At 39.9% G+C, this 17,368-nt stretch overlaps 1 long non-coding RNA gene across 1 annotated transcript in view; it reads left to right on the top strand.

Annotated features, from left to right (window-relative positions):
- The first annotated feature begins 412 nt into the window (after positions 1 to 412).
- Positions 413 to 17,368, top strand: part of LOC140116561 (uncharacterized) — a 39,122-nt gene continuing 22,166 nt past the window's right edge. Inside the window, exon 1 of the long non-coding RNA XR_011852818.1 lies at positions 413 to 479. This is a non-coding gene — a long non-coding RNA (uncharacterized lncRNA). The remainder of the gene's footprint in view (positions 480 to 17,368) is intronic.

The raw sequence follows: 17,368 nt of genomic DNA, 5'->3' as shown, positions 1-17,368 counted from the left end.
CTCAAAAGGTCACAATTTTTCGGGCATAAACAGTCGTAAATGGTTGTTTTGTTTCTAGTTCAGCCAATAAAAATTGCTACTTTTTTATTCTAACATGCTAGGCAAAAAATGACATAGATCTACCCATTTAGACCTATGTTTTTGTTTTTGTAAGCCAGAGTGATTACTCATAGCATGGCAAATAATACAAATAGTGGTTATTTCTCTGGGCTTTCTGTCATGCAAGCCTTGATATCCCTATTTCTGACTCATTACCAGACATTGTGATTATTTCTACCTTTCTGCCACCTTCACGCCACGGGGTAGTGCAGGGTTGTGAAGAGGATGTGGTCAGTAGCAGAGCGGGCCGGCATGGGGCATTCCTGACCTGTGTCTATGAAGTCACTATGCCCTGCTCAGCCACCCAGCATCCAAGCACCGGATACAGTAGAAGGCCAGAGCTGGAGATGTGGAGAAAACATCATATGCCTAGTGCCAGAGTATGATAAATAAGCCCCATAAACTTTATATACCTTATTTAAACACTTTGAAAAGTACTATTATGTAGTTAGCTAAATATAAGTGACCTAGTAGGTATCATTACAATTATTGTCCCACAATTGTAAATGATCTCCTATCCAGGAGATATAACACTTTATTTTTAAAAAATCATTGTAGAGTCCTGTGTAAATATATCATGGCAGGAGTAAAATAGAAGTATTTCAAGGTTATTTCATAAATTGTATATATTCAAAAGCAGAGAATAAAAAGGTAAATGAGATATATGAAAAAGCACTGATCAAAATTAGAGAACTTTTAGATACCTAGAATTATTGGTGGTTATCTGCCAAAGGGGTGACCATTTCAGCCAAAGCAAGATAACTTGATTCTTTCAAACACATTCAAGTCCCTGAAGAAGGTAGGTCACTCTTGAAAAATGAATATAACAGGATAGTGTGGAGAATGTGGAGAATAACCTTGGGTAATCACTTCAAAACTGCAGCTGGAATTGCTGGGCAGTTTAGCACTGAACAGGACAAGAATCTGTCTCGTCATGCAGTGTCACAACATTTTAAAAAACTGAAAGCCCACTCTTCAGTGACAAAAAGACAGCCACTGAGGAGCATGTTGTGTAGACAGAGAAGAAGTAATCCACAGTTTATTTTAGTGATGAAAGCAAGTTTAATTTATTTGGGTCTGATGAGAAACATTGGGGCACATTTACTTACCCGGTCCAGTCGCGATCCCACGGCGCGTTCTCAGACGAGGATTCGGGTTCTGCCTGGATTCACTAACGTCCGTGTGCCCGATCTCCACCAGATGTCGCTGCTGTGCCGAGGTCCGCCTATGTTTTTATTTCACAAACAACGGGTCACAAAAATGCATTGTTTCAGCATCCGAAACTTGGAATTTAGTTAAGCAAAGAAAAGACAGATGCTATAGGCTAAATAGATAAACTTTATTTATAATGAATCAAACAGGAGATTAAAAACAATTAAAATTCCCATGCTAAGGGAAAACAAATCTAAGATCCCCCAGATTCCAGCCCCGATATAGAATTCATATGTCAAATACAAAAAAATGATAATAGGAAAATAATGAAGCATCAATGACATACTAAGTGCAAGTGAAATCCATATTAGCAGAAAAAGACGCAGGGCTGGGGGAGCCGGGAGATCATGTGTGCCGGAGTACACCATCTTCGTCCCGCTGTATGTGAGTGCTGTTCTTGTGACAAAAATTTTGTAAAAAAATTCAGCGTTTTTTCCGAATCCATCGGAAATCCGACAGCCACGGCCCCCGATTTCTGTCGTGTGAAAGCCGGTACCGATGCACCACAATCCTATCATGTGCGCCAAAATCCCGGCTTATTCGGCGCAAATTGGAGATTTTCAGGAAACCCTACGAAAATGTGCGATTCGGACCCTTAGTAAATGAGCCCCATTATGCTCATTGAGACATTGGGAAAGACTGAACCCAACGTGTGTAAAGAAGTCAGTGAAAGGTAGTGAAAAAAGTGTCAAGTTTTTGCAGCAGGAACTGGACTTCTTATACACCTACATTCACAGAGTGAATACAAGTATGTATCAGAACCTTCTGCAATAACACATGGTTCCTTCCATGCATTCATCACTTAATCAGCCAGCAATTTTCATGCAGGTCAATGCCCCCTGTCACACAGCAACACAGTGAAAGCAATTCCTTATAACAGAAAACATTGATACAATTAAAAGTTCGGATCTAAACCCAGTAGAAAACCTCTGGAAAATCATTGGTTATGGCCAGGAAACTCACAACAGTCACAGAACTGTGGAAGAAATTGGAAGAAGAGTGGACCAAAATCACACCAGAGCAGTTCAGGAGACTAGTAATGTCCCGCGGCGGCAGCTGTGTTTGTGTGCTGAGATGTAGTAATTCAAAGCAAAGGTCTGTACACTTCATACTGATTCTTGACAGTTGTAACATTCTGTAAATTTAGCTATTATTTTTCTTTGTGCTGCAGCTATTGCTGTTCTACAAATATGATTTGAGATGAGCAGTTTGATCACAATTTAGGTTATATGCATTTGTCCGAATTTCACAACAAAATTTGGTTAGGGACCCTGTTTTCAGGAAGAACTTTAACCCAAACACAAACCCCATTAATGTCAAGCTGGAAGAGGATTTTAACACCCAATAATGGCGATAAAAATGGGGGTAGTAAGAGAGGCCTGCAAAATGGTGGGAACAACAAGGCAGTAATTTACATAGAGTATTTCTGTGGAAATTAAATATCTGACACCCAACAACTCACTGCATTTCAAATACAGGTAATGTGGATTGTCAAAATTTCCAATTCAATTTCTGGGAATATGGAAGGTCTAAATTTCAAGTTCAAGTTCTGGGAATACAAATTGACAAAATTTTAGGTTCAAGCACTGAATGTCTACAATTCAGAAAGTCAAAATTCCAAGCTAAAGTTACAGGAATGTGGGATTGAAAATTTTAAGTTGAAGTTCTGGGAATGCAGAATTAAACCTGCCAGTGGCCCTGAAACCCAGCAGCCTGCAATCCTGCCAATGACAGTGGAACCCAGCAATTCTGCCATCCCACCAGTGGTCCTAAGACCTTACATCCAGCTATCCTGCCAGTGGGCCCTGGAGCACCAGTTATTCTGCCAGCCTGCCCTGGAGCTCCAGCTATTCTGTCAGCCTGCCCTGGAGCACCAGCTATCCTGCCAGCCTGCCCTGGAACTCCAGCTATTCTGTCAGCCTGCCCTGGAGCACCAGCTATTCTGTCAGCCTGCCCTGGAGCACCAGCTATCCTGCCAGCCTGCCCTAGAGCCCAAGCTATACTGCCAGCTTGCACTGAGACTTTTAAGTTTTACTTTTCTGGTATTTTGATTTTGATGGGTGTTTGTTGCTTGCCTTTGCTTTGTTTGCTTGTTTTTCCACTTTTTTTTGTAATAAGTGTTTTTATAACCAAAACCACTCAGGCAATCAGGTATCTTCCAAAACAGTTTCTAAAATATTGTTGACAATATCCTTCTTGATATTGGTATATATTGGTGTTCTGAGACCTTGTATTGATTAGGTAGTGGGTGCCCGTTAGTTCTCTATAGTTGATCTCCACAGGGCGGACAATCTGATTTGCATCAGAGAAGGGGATGAATGGAGGGCAGCATTCAATTCCTCAGAAGGACATTTTGAATATTCTTAGGGTTGTGTAATACACTTGCAGTCTTCTAAACAACAATTTGTAAACAACATTTTCAGTTATAGCTTGGGTCAATATGTAGAAGTTTTTTCCCCTGACTAGGCTACTCATGTCAGGAGTGTTGTCTTTGTTAAAATGTATTGTTTGCTAAACTGTCCAAATGTCTGTTGCTTTTCTGGGTTACATCACTCAAGTTTACAGCTATTGGAAACTGGGAACATTCCACCAGCCTTAAAGTCCTTCAGCATTTTTTGGGTTCTTCTCACTACTACCACAAACGTATTAAAAATGTTGTGGCAAAGCTGTTGATAGTAATGACTAAAAGAGGGCATTTGTTTTAGAAGCTGAACAAGCATTTATGTAGTCAATGAATATTTTGTTACCGCACTAGTCTCGGTTCAACCCAATTTAAATTATCCATTTATAATGAAGGTTAAAGCTTCTGAGGTAGGAGTAGGTGTTGGAGATCAGGGAATGAAAAAACGGGGTCAAATGGATAGACGCGCTTCATCCAAATAAGGGTGATAAGGGTTTTTATTAGTATTGTGACAACGCATTTCAACACCGTAATGGTGTCTTCATCAGGTCTAAAAACTGTATATGTAGGTTACAAAGACAGAAACAAAAGACAAAAGCAAAATCATAACATAACACAATTAGTATGAATGGCTTGGTTAGTATGATGAGTATAAATAGATTAAATATAAAAAAACGCAAGGACTAAAATATAAAGAATATATAATATAAAAAATAATAATATATGATCATAGTATTTACAATGCATAGCCGGTAAGTCTTTACCGTATTTACAATCCATAAGTCTTTAAGTATTTACAATCCATAGCCGGTAAGTCTTTGCTGCATATTGCCGGCACCGATCGCGGGTGCTTTACCGCTGATCGCCGCCAGCTGATCGCCGCGCCCCGATGAAGTCAAAATGGTAGCTTCGGGTCTCACAAAGACCAGAAGCTACTTTGGGTTAACCCATTCATTACAATGTGCTGTCAGCACATTGTAATGTATGAGTAGTAAAATCCCCAAATACAGTATGGTAGTATAAGATAGGATCGTACAGACACCCTAGGGTTAAAGTACCCTAGGGAGTCTGAAAAATAGTAAAAATAAAAATAAAAAAAAGTTAAAATAAAAACATTATAATAAAAAAAACTAAAAATTCAAATCACTCAAATGCAGTGAAAATGGTGTAAAAATGCATTTGCACCATTTTCTTGTGGGCTTGGATATTATGTCTTTCACTGAGCACCCTAAATGACATGTGTACTTTATTATTTGGGTCGGTACGATTAAGGGGATACCAAATTTGTATAGGTTTTATGATGTTTTCATACATTTACAAAAATTATTTTTTTGATTTTGCCAACTTCTGGCGCTAATAGCTTTTTTATACTTTGGTGTACGGAGCTGTAGGTAGTGTCATTTTTTGCAAAATTTGATAATATTTTCAATGATATCATTTTTAGGACTGTACGACCTTTTGATCACTTTTTATAGATTTTTTTATATTTTTCAAAATGGCAAAAAAGTGCCATTTTCGACTTTGGGTGCTATTTTCCGTTACGGGGTTAAACACATTGAAAAACCATTATCATATTTTGATAGAATGGGCATTTTCAGACACGTCGATACCTAATGTGTTTATGATTTTTACTGTTTATTTATATTTATGTCAGTTCTAGGGAAAGGGGGGTGATTTGAAATTTTAGGTTTTTTTATTATAATTTTTTTTTTTAACTTTTTTTATTTTTCTTTTTTCTATTTTTTTAGACTCCCTAGGGTACTTTAACCCTAGGTTGTCTGATCGATCCTATCATATACTGCCATACTACATTATGGCAGTATATGGGGATTTTCCTCCTCATTTATTACAATGTGCTATCAGCACATTGTAATGAAGGGGTTAAAACGAAATAGCCTCGGGTCTTCGGAAGACCTGAGGTTACCATGTAGACGGATCGCCGCTCCCCGATGTCGTCACGGGGAGCGGCGATCCAAGGTAAGATGGAGGCTTCGCCGGCAGCCATCTCTGTGATAACACCCGCGATCGGTGCTAGCACCGATCTCGGGTGTTACCGGTAAGCGTTTGCTGCAATTTGCAGCGAAGACTTACTGGCTATGGAGAGTGCTCAGCCCGTGAGCCCTCTCCATGCAGCGCGACCCGACTGCCGCCGTGAATACACGACGGGTGGTCGCGAACCGGTTAAAGGTTATGGACAGTCTCGGGGGCCAACAAACATATGTTTCACAAACACAGCTTCATCAGGAGGGGTATTTGGATAATACTAAGCAACTTTTTTTCCAGACAGGTTTGCTGTGCACTTTTCTTTACTCTATTTCATTTGTTGTCACATATCACCCTGGACCTGATTTTGGTAATGACAACACAACAGAGGTTTTCCCAGAGAGAATCCTTCCTGGTATTGTGATTTTGGTATTGATCATGATCAAACCACGTCTATTGCCAGGATCTAGCACAGGATCTAGTACTACTATGGGAAATTTTTGTAACTCTCAACCTCCTCATCCAAGTGTTCCAAGTGTGAGAAGAGATTCATTGTTCTGTGTCAACTGTACACTAAATATCTAGTAGAAAGGTTGTACTGGTAGTCCTTGTAGTGATGTGATCTTCAGGCATTTGTAGCAGCATGTGAAGTGTGAACCACGACTAAGGTTCCCTTGTGGCTATGAAAGGGATTCTTCCAACCTTTTCATTTGCCTAAAAACCTACAACTTTATCACCCAGGGAAAAACTGTCATTTGGGTCATTTGTGATACATTTATCATGTCATCTAGTACCTCTCAGTCACGGCTCTTCTTCTGTCTGCAAAATGTGGTTTAGGATGTGTTTACTTTTTCTGCATTTTTATTTGACTTTTTATAGTGTGAATTGTCCTTTATGTTTCTGGCTATATTGAGACTAATTGCACCATACTCATTTTCACCTGAGTTGACCTCAACTACAATAAAATGGGGCTGAGGATCTCTGGTCACCTATAAAGATCTTGTCCATGCTTAATTTTCAACTGGTTATATTTCCTGGATAGCTATATATTATCTTTGCTTGCTATTCTTTTGTATTTTTTGATTATATGATTTAGGTTTACCGTATATACTCGTGTATAAGCCGAGATTTTCAGCACAAAAAATGTGCTGAAAAACCTCGCCTCGGCTTATACACGAGTCAGTGATAAAAATAAATACATTAATACTAACCCTCCGGTGTCCCCGATGTTCCTCGCGGCTCCCGGCGGCTCCCGATCCCTGTCGCAGCTCCCGGCGGCTTCTTCACTCTTCACTGGCCGGGAGATCACGCTGGCCATCGCACACTGTGATGCGACGCTGTCGCCGCGGATGACGTCATCCGCGGCGACAGCGCGGCATCACAGTGTGCGACGGCCAGCGCGATCTCCCAGCCAGGGAAGAGTGAAGAAGCCGCCGGGAGCCGAGATGGGGATCGGGAGCCGCGGCGAACATCGGGACAACGAAGGGTGAGTATTAAGTTTATTTCTTTATCTGTATAGGGGCTGCTGTATACTACTGGGGGCTGTGCTGTATACTACTGGGGGCTGTGCTGTATACTACTGGGGGCTGTGCTGTATACTGCTGGGGGCTGTGCTGTATACTACTGGGGGCTGTGCTGTATACTGCTGGGGGCTGTGCTGTATACTACTGGGGGCTGTGCTGTATACTACTGGGGCAGGCTGTATACTGCTGGGGGCTGTGCTGTATACTACTGGGGGCTGTGCTGTATACTACTGGGGGCTGTGCTGTATACTACTGGGGGCAGGCTGTATACTACTGGGGCAGGCTGTATACTACTGGGGGCAAGCTGTATACTACTGGGGGCAAGCTGTATACTACTGGGGGCTGGCTGTATACTACATGGGGGCTGGGTGGCTGTATACTACATGGGGGCTGGCTGTATACTACACCCTCGGCTTATACTCGAGTCAATAGGTTTTCCCAGTTTTCGGTGGTAAAATTAGGGGTCTCGGCTTATACTCGGGTCGGCTTATACTCGAGTATATACGGTACTTATTTTGTTTACCTCTTTGTACAAATTTGTGCCATATTTCCTATCTCTGTTGTGACTCAGACCTCTGACCTTTCTTTTGTGTTATTTGTTAGTATGTCTTTTTCCTTTCCTCACTTTGGCATAGAAAGGGTTCTCTGACTAGTTACTGGTCTCTAGTTAGGGATGACCCAGTGAGCAGACAGATTGAGTTTCTTGTTTTTTTCTTTCTGAATCCAGTACCTTCATCACATTTTCAGTAAATAATTCCTCATGTCATCCTTGCTAACAAACTTGTTGTATACTTCCTCCAGCATTTTACTAGCAACTGGTTTACACTGGTAAATAGCTATACTCAAAAATAAAATAATATTTCACCAAAATATATTGTGCCTGCTCTAATTAGTGTTATTATAATGCACATAGTATTATCTCCTCTGAGTAAGGAAACAAATCAAAACGCACCTTTATATAATGGAGAAATGTTCTTTATGCCAGTCATGAAACAAACTTCAGCACACCTTGGAAGCAATTTTACTAACAAACATCAGCATGCCTAGGCACTGTAAATTGGTTAGTAGGATTCTTTGATTTCTTCTAGTATCTTGTTTCTTGCAACCATAACAAACAAATGTTCCCTTTCAAAGAAAATTCTGTATGCATAAATCCAATCTAATTACAAATTAACAAAAGATGCTGCATTGTTTTAGCTGTACCCACCAATTACCACAGGTCTCCTGTTGTCTTAGGATAATAGAAATTATTCAAAGCATATTCATTTATCATAAAGTATAATTAGATGCTAATTACATTTCACTAATTACTTCTGAGTAGGTACCCATGGATGATTCATGTTTAATAATTTTTCAGACACCCTCTCAGTGACACAAATGTTTCATACTCTTTGTACTGTATATCATTGTCATTGTTTCTATGCATAATTGTCATGAATCCGAGCAATTGTAAACCATCATTAGTTTATAAAATTGGCAGCAACAACTTCGCCAAAAATAGAAACTGTGTTTTATGCAGTTTTATGAAGTAAAAAGTAGAAAAAGTTAAAAAATACTACAGCCGAAGCAATATTGTAAAAAAGGGAGATGGAAATATCAAGCATATGATGGGACACATTTATCAAAAGTAGTGCAGTGTGCAGAGTGTGCTAGATGCATGAAAACTGGTACACGGTCTTCAATAATCTGGTGCACCCTGTACTGCTCTGGAAGTGTGCACTATATTATTTTGTTCAAGCTGCAGAATTATGGCACAGACAGTATTGTGGCGCACAATCTGACTAAGCAGTAACACTGATGCCTGAGGAAGGCTCATGTACTGGGCCGAAACGCGTCACGATTTAATTTATTTTAACATAAATAAATTAATGTTTTAATTGGATGTCACCGAGCACCTGAAGTTTCTCTATCTCTATGGGTACACTCATTCTAAGCAACAACACGCCACTTTTTTTTTTGCACATTTTTTTGTCTCGAGCAGAGGCGACACAAACCTGACCCAGACACTTTATAAATATATGTGCAAGCAGTTTGCACGTTCTTTTCAGAGCAAAGTCAGACAGAAAACTGGTAGAAATGCTTGAAGTTCTTGACGCTCTGTGTCGTAGCTGTACGTAGCTGTACGGTGCTGTAAGGCTCACGGGCTGAAGAGGGCTTGCACCAATAACGGCTATTAACCTTTCCGATTTACGGCGCCATTTAAAAGTCTGCTGGATGTTGGCACCACCATCTTGGATCAGATCGTCGCCGCCCCCCCCCCATCAGACCCGAGGCTGTCTGGTTTCTAAAGATTTATTACAAGGAGCCAGTGGCTCATTGTAATGAATACTGTGCAAAAATGCCATATACTGCAATACTGCAGTATATGGTAGGAACGATCAGACCATCTAGGGTTAATGTACCCCAGAGAGTCTAAAAAAATAGTAAAATAAAGTTAAAAAACAATCTAAAAAGTAAAAAAATGAAAAGTTCAAATCACCCCCGCTTCCCAAAATGCCTGACCTATCAAAATATAAAAATGGTTATTGCCGGCGATGAACCACATAACGGAAAATAGCGCCCAAATGTCTGAAATGCAACTTTTACACCATTTTACATCACATAAAAAAATGGAATAAAAAGTGACCAATATGTTGCACAGACCTCAAAATGGTAGCAATAAAAACGTTGGCTCATTTCGCAACATATGACATCTAACACAGCTCTGTACACCGAAGTATAAAAAAGTTATTAGCGTCAGAAGATGGTGAAAATTTTTTTTGCTTAATTTTTGAAAATGTATGACAAAACAATAAAACCTGTATAAATTTGGAATCACTGTGATTATACCAAACCAAAGAATAAAGCAGAGGTGTTATTTGGAGCGCATAGTGAAAGTCGTAAAAACTGAGCTCACAAGAACACGACATGGTTTTTTTTTCCAATTTTTCCACATTTGGAATTTTATCCCAGCTTTCCAGTACACGACATGGAATAATATAAATAATGTGGCAGAGAAGTAAAATTTGTTATACACAAAATAAGCCTTCACACAGCTCTGTACATGGAAAAATTAAAAAGTTATGGATTTTTGAAGGTGGAGGGGAACAAATGAGCAAAAAAAACCTGTTTCCTTAAGGGGTTAATAAATGTGGGGCAATAACTTTTATTCATTGGTTTGTTTTCAATCTTGATAGAAGATTTAAAGAATAGAAATTTATCTTACTGATGAAAAACAAATGTCTGACGGACATTTCAAAATGTCCCCAAAAATACACAAAAATTGCAATGTACCAAAAAATGTCTCAAAAAGACAGTAAAGATAAATGACCCCCATTGAACAACTGACAACTTTTTAACAACTTTTTAAATGATGGCTCCCCAAATCATCTCACTAGCATTTGTGTGGCTAACAAAATACATATTCAGTTATTATCTTATATGAACAATTTCTGTGCAATATGCTGTTTTTTTAAGCAAAATAAAATTTCAAATATTGTTGTAATATTTAAATACAATGGCCCCTATTTATTAAAGCCCCTGTGCCAGTTTTTATCTGACTTTGCAAGTTCTTTTCCATGCAAACTGCTTGCACATGTATTATAATAATAATAATAATAATAATAATAATAATAATAATAATCTTTATTTATATAGCGCCATCAAATTCCGTAGCGCTTTACAAATCATAGGGGACATATACAACTATATTACATTACAAAGAACAAACAGTCATATGGAACAATAGGAGTGAGGGCCCTGCTCACAAGAGCTTACAGACTACGAGGATGAGGGGGTGACACAAGAGGTTGTATAATGGTCCAGCCATTCTTTATAAGGGAACAATATAAAATAATTTAATAAATAATTTACTGAACAACGATGTTTCTGCTTGAACCAGCCATCAGTCGCCATCTTATTTACAGGGTCCTAGGTCCTAGGTGACTGCAGAGAAGCCTGGAGCTTGGTATATATCTGCTGTTTGCCCGATAACAGATAGGATAGTACATAGGATCGATTAGTAAAGGGAGAGTTGACATTTCATGCAGTTAGCGAGTGTGATAGGCTTGCCTAAAGAGATGGGTTTTAAGAGCACGTTTGAAGCTTTGGAGGGTGGGTATTAGTCTCAGAGTCTGGGGAAGGGCATTCCAGAGAATTGGTGCAACTCGGGAGAAGTCCTGGAGACGTACATGGGAGGTTCGAATCAAGGTAGAGATTAATCTAATGTCACTGGCAGATCGAAGAGCACGGGAAGGGCGATAGACTGAGATGAGAGAAGAGAGATAGGGAGGTGCAGCATTATTCAGAGCTTTGTGGATGAGGGTTATTATTTTAAAGTGAATATGGAAGGAGACAGGTAGCCAGTGCAGTGATTGGCACAAACTGGAGGCATCTGTGTAGCGTTTGGCCTGAAAGACGAGCCTGGCTGCTGCATTAAGAATAGATTGAAGAGGAGAGAGTTTAGAGAGTGGAAGACCAATTAGTAGGGAGTTACAGTAGTCTAGCCGAGAGTGAATAAGTGCAACAATTAGCATTTTAGAAGTTTCAAATGTCAGAAATGGACGGATTCTGGAGATGTTTCTGAGATGCATACGGCAAGAGTGAGCAAGAGATTGAATATATGGTAAAAAGGAGAGGTCAGAGTCCAGCACAGCCCCAAGACAGCGGGCCTGCTGCCTCGGTGCTATAGTGATCCCACAGACCGAGATGGAGAGATCAGGGGTGGTTTGGTTAGTAGATGGTGGAAAGACAAGAAGTTCAGTCTTAGAAAGATTAAGTTTCAAGAAGAGAGAGGACATGATGTAAGAGACAACAGAGAGACAATCACTAGTGTTCTGGATTAAGGCAGGGGTGATGTTACGTGCTGAGGTATATAGCTGGGTGTCATCAGCATAAAGATGATACTGGAAACCAAATCTGCTGATGGTTTGTCCAATGGGGGCAGTATAGAGAGAGAAGATAAGAGGACCTAGGACTGATCCCTGAGGAACCCCGACACTAAGAGGAAGATGAGAAGAGAAAGATCCAGAAAAGGAGACACTGAAAGTGCGGTCAGAGAGATAGGAAGAAAACTAAGAGAGTGCAGTGTCCTTTAGGCCAATGGAGTGAAGCATCCTAAGGAGGAGCTGGTGGTCCACAGTATCGAACGCTGCCGATAGATCCAGGAGAATGAGGAGAGAATAGTCACCTTTGGATTTTGCAGTGAGGAGATCATTGGAGACTTTAGAAAGAGCAGTTTCAGTGGAATATATAGAGCGGAAACCAGATTGTAGGGGGTCAAGGAGGGAGTTAGCTGAGAGATAGCGGGTTAGTCGAGAATAGATCAAGCGTTCCAGGAGTTTGGAGATGAAAGGGAGGTTAGAAACTGGTCTGTAGTTAGCAGCACTGGATGGGTCCAGTGAAGGTTTCTTTAGTAAAGGGGTAACAATAGCATGCTTGAAAGAAGAGGGGACGACACCAGAAGAGAGAGAGAGATTGAAAATTTTAGTTAGGTGAGAAGTGACTGCTGGGGAGAGAGACTGTACCAGATGTGAGGGGATGGGGTCACTGATGCAGGTAGTGGGGCGAGGAAAGGAGCCTAGACACTTCTTCCTCTGTGACTGGCTCAAAGGAAGAGAGTGAACAAGATAAGGTATGGGAGGGAAGGGGATTGGAGGGGTGAGTGGATTGAGCATGGATATGCATCATAAAGTATATTTATAATGCACTACACCCTACACAACACAAATTTCTGCACTGAAAGGAGAGTTCTGGATCACCGTCGGACCATGCATCACATTTATCATGCAGTGTCTGACAGCATTGTGTCACATGTTTTATGTTAAAGGTGCACCAAAAAAAGGAGCAGGGAGCATCAGATTCATGAAGAACGTGCGCCATAATTCCTAAATCTGATGCCTCCTGCACACTTCCCAGGCAAACCGTACCTAATGCAGTTTGCACTGTTTTTGATAAATGCGGAGGAATATTTTTGAATATTTGCACTGTGAAAGCCTTCTCCAGTACATAGTAATAATTTAATACTGTTTAACATTGGAATTACATGTAACTTATGCATTTAGCACTAATTAAAGAGTACATTTGACCTAAGTTCTTCTCTAAAATTATAAATAATGTCAAATTGTATAATATTAAATTCCATTCTGAAAATGCTGTTATTATGCTTTGCTTTTTTCCATTGTACTTGAGATTTTATCTTTTTTTTTTAGAGGACCCTGATGCATTTGAAAACCCTGACTCTCCAATATGGATAGAACATTACATGAAAAACAGCTCTCAGGGAAAATTACAAAATTCTCTTCTACCCATTTGTTGCTAAGATGATTTTCTTTGAAGTGCAATGTTAGACTATTTTGAGAAATATGAATAGATTTCTATTTTACAAATATACATGAACATACAGAAAAAGTAACAAGCATAGATAAAAGCGGAGCAGGCTCTACATATGCTGTTTTGTAATGCTCAGTACAAGTCTGTACTCTATTAATAAATATACAAGGGGATAACTTTATAGTAGTATCTTAATATTTTTGGGTTTGGTGTTGTTAGCATTAATTGTAGTATACATCTTTTTTCACAATCTGGGTTTCTTCTGGCAATGCCAAACCGGTGACAATGAAGGAGACAATGAGCAAGGTGCAGATAGGGAATTAGATGGTGACTTAGTAAGTAGATTCAGTTGTGCCAACAGTTTCTTCTCTTCATGAAATGTGGTGAAAGAGTATTGCCTGTAGAGATGGGCGAATTAGTGAAAATTTGATTAGACCCGGTTCTCCAAATTTTCTGAGGAAATTCGATCCGAACCCAATCGAAACGAATCACGGCATGTGACTGTAATGGTACCTTACATGCCGGGTGCGGTTGCATGGAGAGGGCTTACGAGCTGAGCCCTCTCCATAGCCGGTAAGCCTTTGCTGCATATTGCAGCAAAGGCTTACCGGTAGCACCCGCGGTTGGTAGTAGAACCGATTGCGGGTGTTAGCCTGCAGAACACTGCCGGCCCATGCGCCGCCATCTTTCCAAGGATTGCCGCTCCCCGTGATTTCATCGGGTAGTGACGATCTGTTCCACTGACAGCCTCAGGTCTTCAGGCTGCCTCGGTTTAACCCCTTCATTACAATGTGTGATCCGCACATTGTAATGAATGAGGAAAATCCCCATACTGTAGTATGGTAGCATATGATAGGATTGATCAGTCAACTAGGGTTTAAGTATCCTAGGGAGTCTAAAAAATAATAAAAAGTTAAAAAAAGTTAAAGAAAAAATTTTTTTAAAAAACCCCAAAAATTCAAATCACCCCCTTTCCCTAGAAATGATATAAATAAATAAACAGTAAAAATCATAAACACATTAGCTATCGCCGTGTCCAAAAATGCCTGATCTATAAAAATATAATAACATTTTTTATCCGGGGTTAAAACGCCATACAGTGAGGGACACTACCGCCATACATTGAGGGACACTACCGCCATACAGTTAGGGGCACTACCCCCATACAGTGAGATACACTAACCCCATACAGTGAGGGACACTACCGCCATACAGTTAGGGGCACTACCCCCATACAGTGAGATACACTAACCCCATGCAGTGAGGTACACTAACTCCATAAAGTGAGGAGCACTACCCCCATACAATGAGGAACACTACCCCCATAAAGTGAGAAGCACTATCGCCATACAGTGAGGAACACTACCGCCATACAGTGAGGAATACTACCCCCATACAGTGAGGAACACTACCGCCATACAGTGAGGGACACTACCCCCATACAGTGAGGAACACTACCGCCATAAAGTGAGGAACACTACCGCCATACAGTGAGGGACACTACCCCCATACAGAGAAGGAAACTGCCGCCATACAGTGAGGAACACTACCCCAATACAGTGAGGAACACTACCCCCATACAGTGAGGAACACTACCTCCATATGGTGATGAACGGTACCGCCATGTTTCTTTCTTCTTTCCAGAGTTCTCTGCCCCATGTAACACGATGTTCTCATGCCATTTTGCTAATAAATGGGGTAAAAAAAATAAGAATCATTTTTTTAAAATTCGAAATTGGATTGTTAAAGCTGTAGAAGTGGACTTTCCCTTTTTTGTATAGTAGACGGTGCTCTGTCTGTAAAAATCTGGATCTCAGTATCCATCAATATCAGTTTGGTAGCCTTTTTGGCTGCCTCTATGACTGCTTTTTTATTGCAGCAGAAATATGGCTTTACAATAATGTACCTGAGAAATCCATCGGACCTCTATGCCAACAAGGTCCAGTATGCCCTGTCTATCTCTGGATGAACTGGTAAGATATCTTGTATTAACCCCTTCCCACTCAGCCTCCGATATAGTGGAGATGGTAGTAGTGCACGCCGTGTGTGGAGAATGTAGTAGTGCATGCGTGTTTGGAGGAGGTAGTGGTGCACATAATTTGAGAACTTGGTAATTAAACTATAAACCTTCTAAAGTTTGTAATTTGTGGTATGAATTTTTGTTTAAAAAAAAAAAAAAACATTTGAATGCCAGAAAATTGTAATTTTTTAAAAAGTTTTCCTAAATTGTTGAATTTTTCCCCGCCAAACCCTAACTAATCAGCAAAACGATACTACTAATATAAACTACAATATGTTACGAGAAAACAATCTCAAATCAGTTACATAAGTTAAAGTGTTAAAGTTAAGTTATTATGACATGAAGAGACACTAGTCAGATTAAAAAAAAACTTGCTGAGCCTTAACGCTCAAACTGGCTGCGTTCTGAAGGGTTTAATTACTGGATAATGCGATCAATGTTTTGTGCATCCACATGGGATTTGGGGAGCCCCTTTATGAAAAAATTATATCTCCTTGACCTATTTTATATGTCTCTAATGTGAGCTGTATCCTGCTGGGCCCAAAGATCAGCTTATTTTCAATAGCGTAGATACTCTCATTCACCTTCTGGAAATCATGGTGGACAGCAGAAATTTGGGTGCCCAGCTTGTGGAGTTCGCTTTGATTATTTCCTCCATGGGGTCCTAAGACCATGGTTGGTGTGGAGGTGTCATCACACTTGAGGAGATGTCAGATGGAATTTCCCACAAGATGCAAAATGTCTGCGTAGCTGAATCCTATACACAGAAAATTGATGAAAACTCCTATGAGGGAGCAATGTTTTTGTCCTGTAGTCTATACATAATTTTTTGGGGGGTCACGCTCTTCTTAATTTGGGTTAAATTGATACATAATATTTAGGACCCTCTTGGCCAGGTTACCATTTTTTAACATAAAGTATGCTGATGGTGTGTGTGTAATACATACATAATATTTAGCACCTACCCGTTTTAGTTTTGTAGCCACAATCCCCTTTTGCGGATTTAAATATGCAACTCACCTATGTGTAATACATCCATATAATCTAGCACCTGTTTTGTGGGGGTCACAATCCCTATTTATTGCAGTCAAATATCCTTTTGGCCTGTGTGTATTACATTCATAAAATTTATCACTTGTGTGTCTAAAATATGTTTTGACTATTCCAATTTATAAAATATACTTTTTTGTTAGTCAATACCAAAATGCCATCTTTTGACTGCTTCTACATTACGTTGGTAAACTCAGTATACCAATATATCACATTTAAACTTTTATTTGCTGCTTCCAAGCAATGTTTTACAGTTTGCACATTGCAATCTCACTGACACACCCCTTTTATTGTCGGTCATCATGATCATGGAGATGCCAAATGTTGAGATGTTTCAGGAAAGATTTTTTTATGTATTGCCATATTCAGACACTGTAGTGATTTTTTTAATTATATCTATCCTTTTTTGCTGAAAATCTAGAAATCTAGCACATGTCCAGGCTGAATGATGCAAGGAAAGTCTCCTCGAGATCTTCAGACTGCTGGGAGGGGTCACCGGCGCCTGACTGATGAGAAGGTGGGAACCGGCTGTGTTAAGAAGAATAAGGGCGTAAATATATTATCAGCCCCTGGAGCCTGGAGGTGACATAATCCAGAGCGCCTCCAGCTCATTAGCATATTTTATAGAACTCTTTTTAGAGAAATCACCCTGTCCCAGGATTGGATAAAACAGTATAGGAAATAAGACCTCTTAATAAGTAAGTACATTATAGGACTCTACCATCAGTGTTTCTTATGGTAGATGTACTTTAAAAAATAGTTTTAATAAGC

The sequence above is a fragment of the Engystomops pustulosus genome, chromosome 2 (genome assembly GCF_040894005.1).
Source record: "Engystomops pustulosus chromosome 2, aEngPut4.maternal, whole genome shotgun sequence".
Lineage (NCBI taxonomy): Eukaryota > Metazoa > Chordata > Amphibia > Anura > Leptodactylidae > Engystomops > Engystomops pustulosus.
Note: the sequence above shows the minus strand (reverse complement) of the source record. Positions and strands in the feature narration are given on the sequence as shown.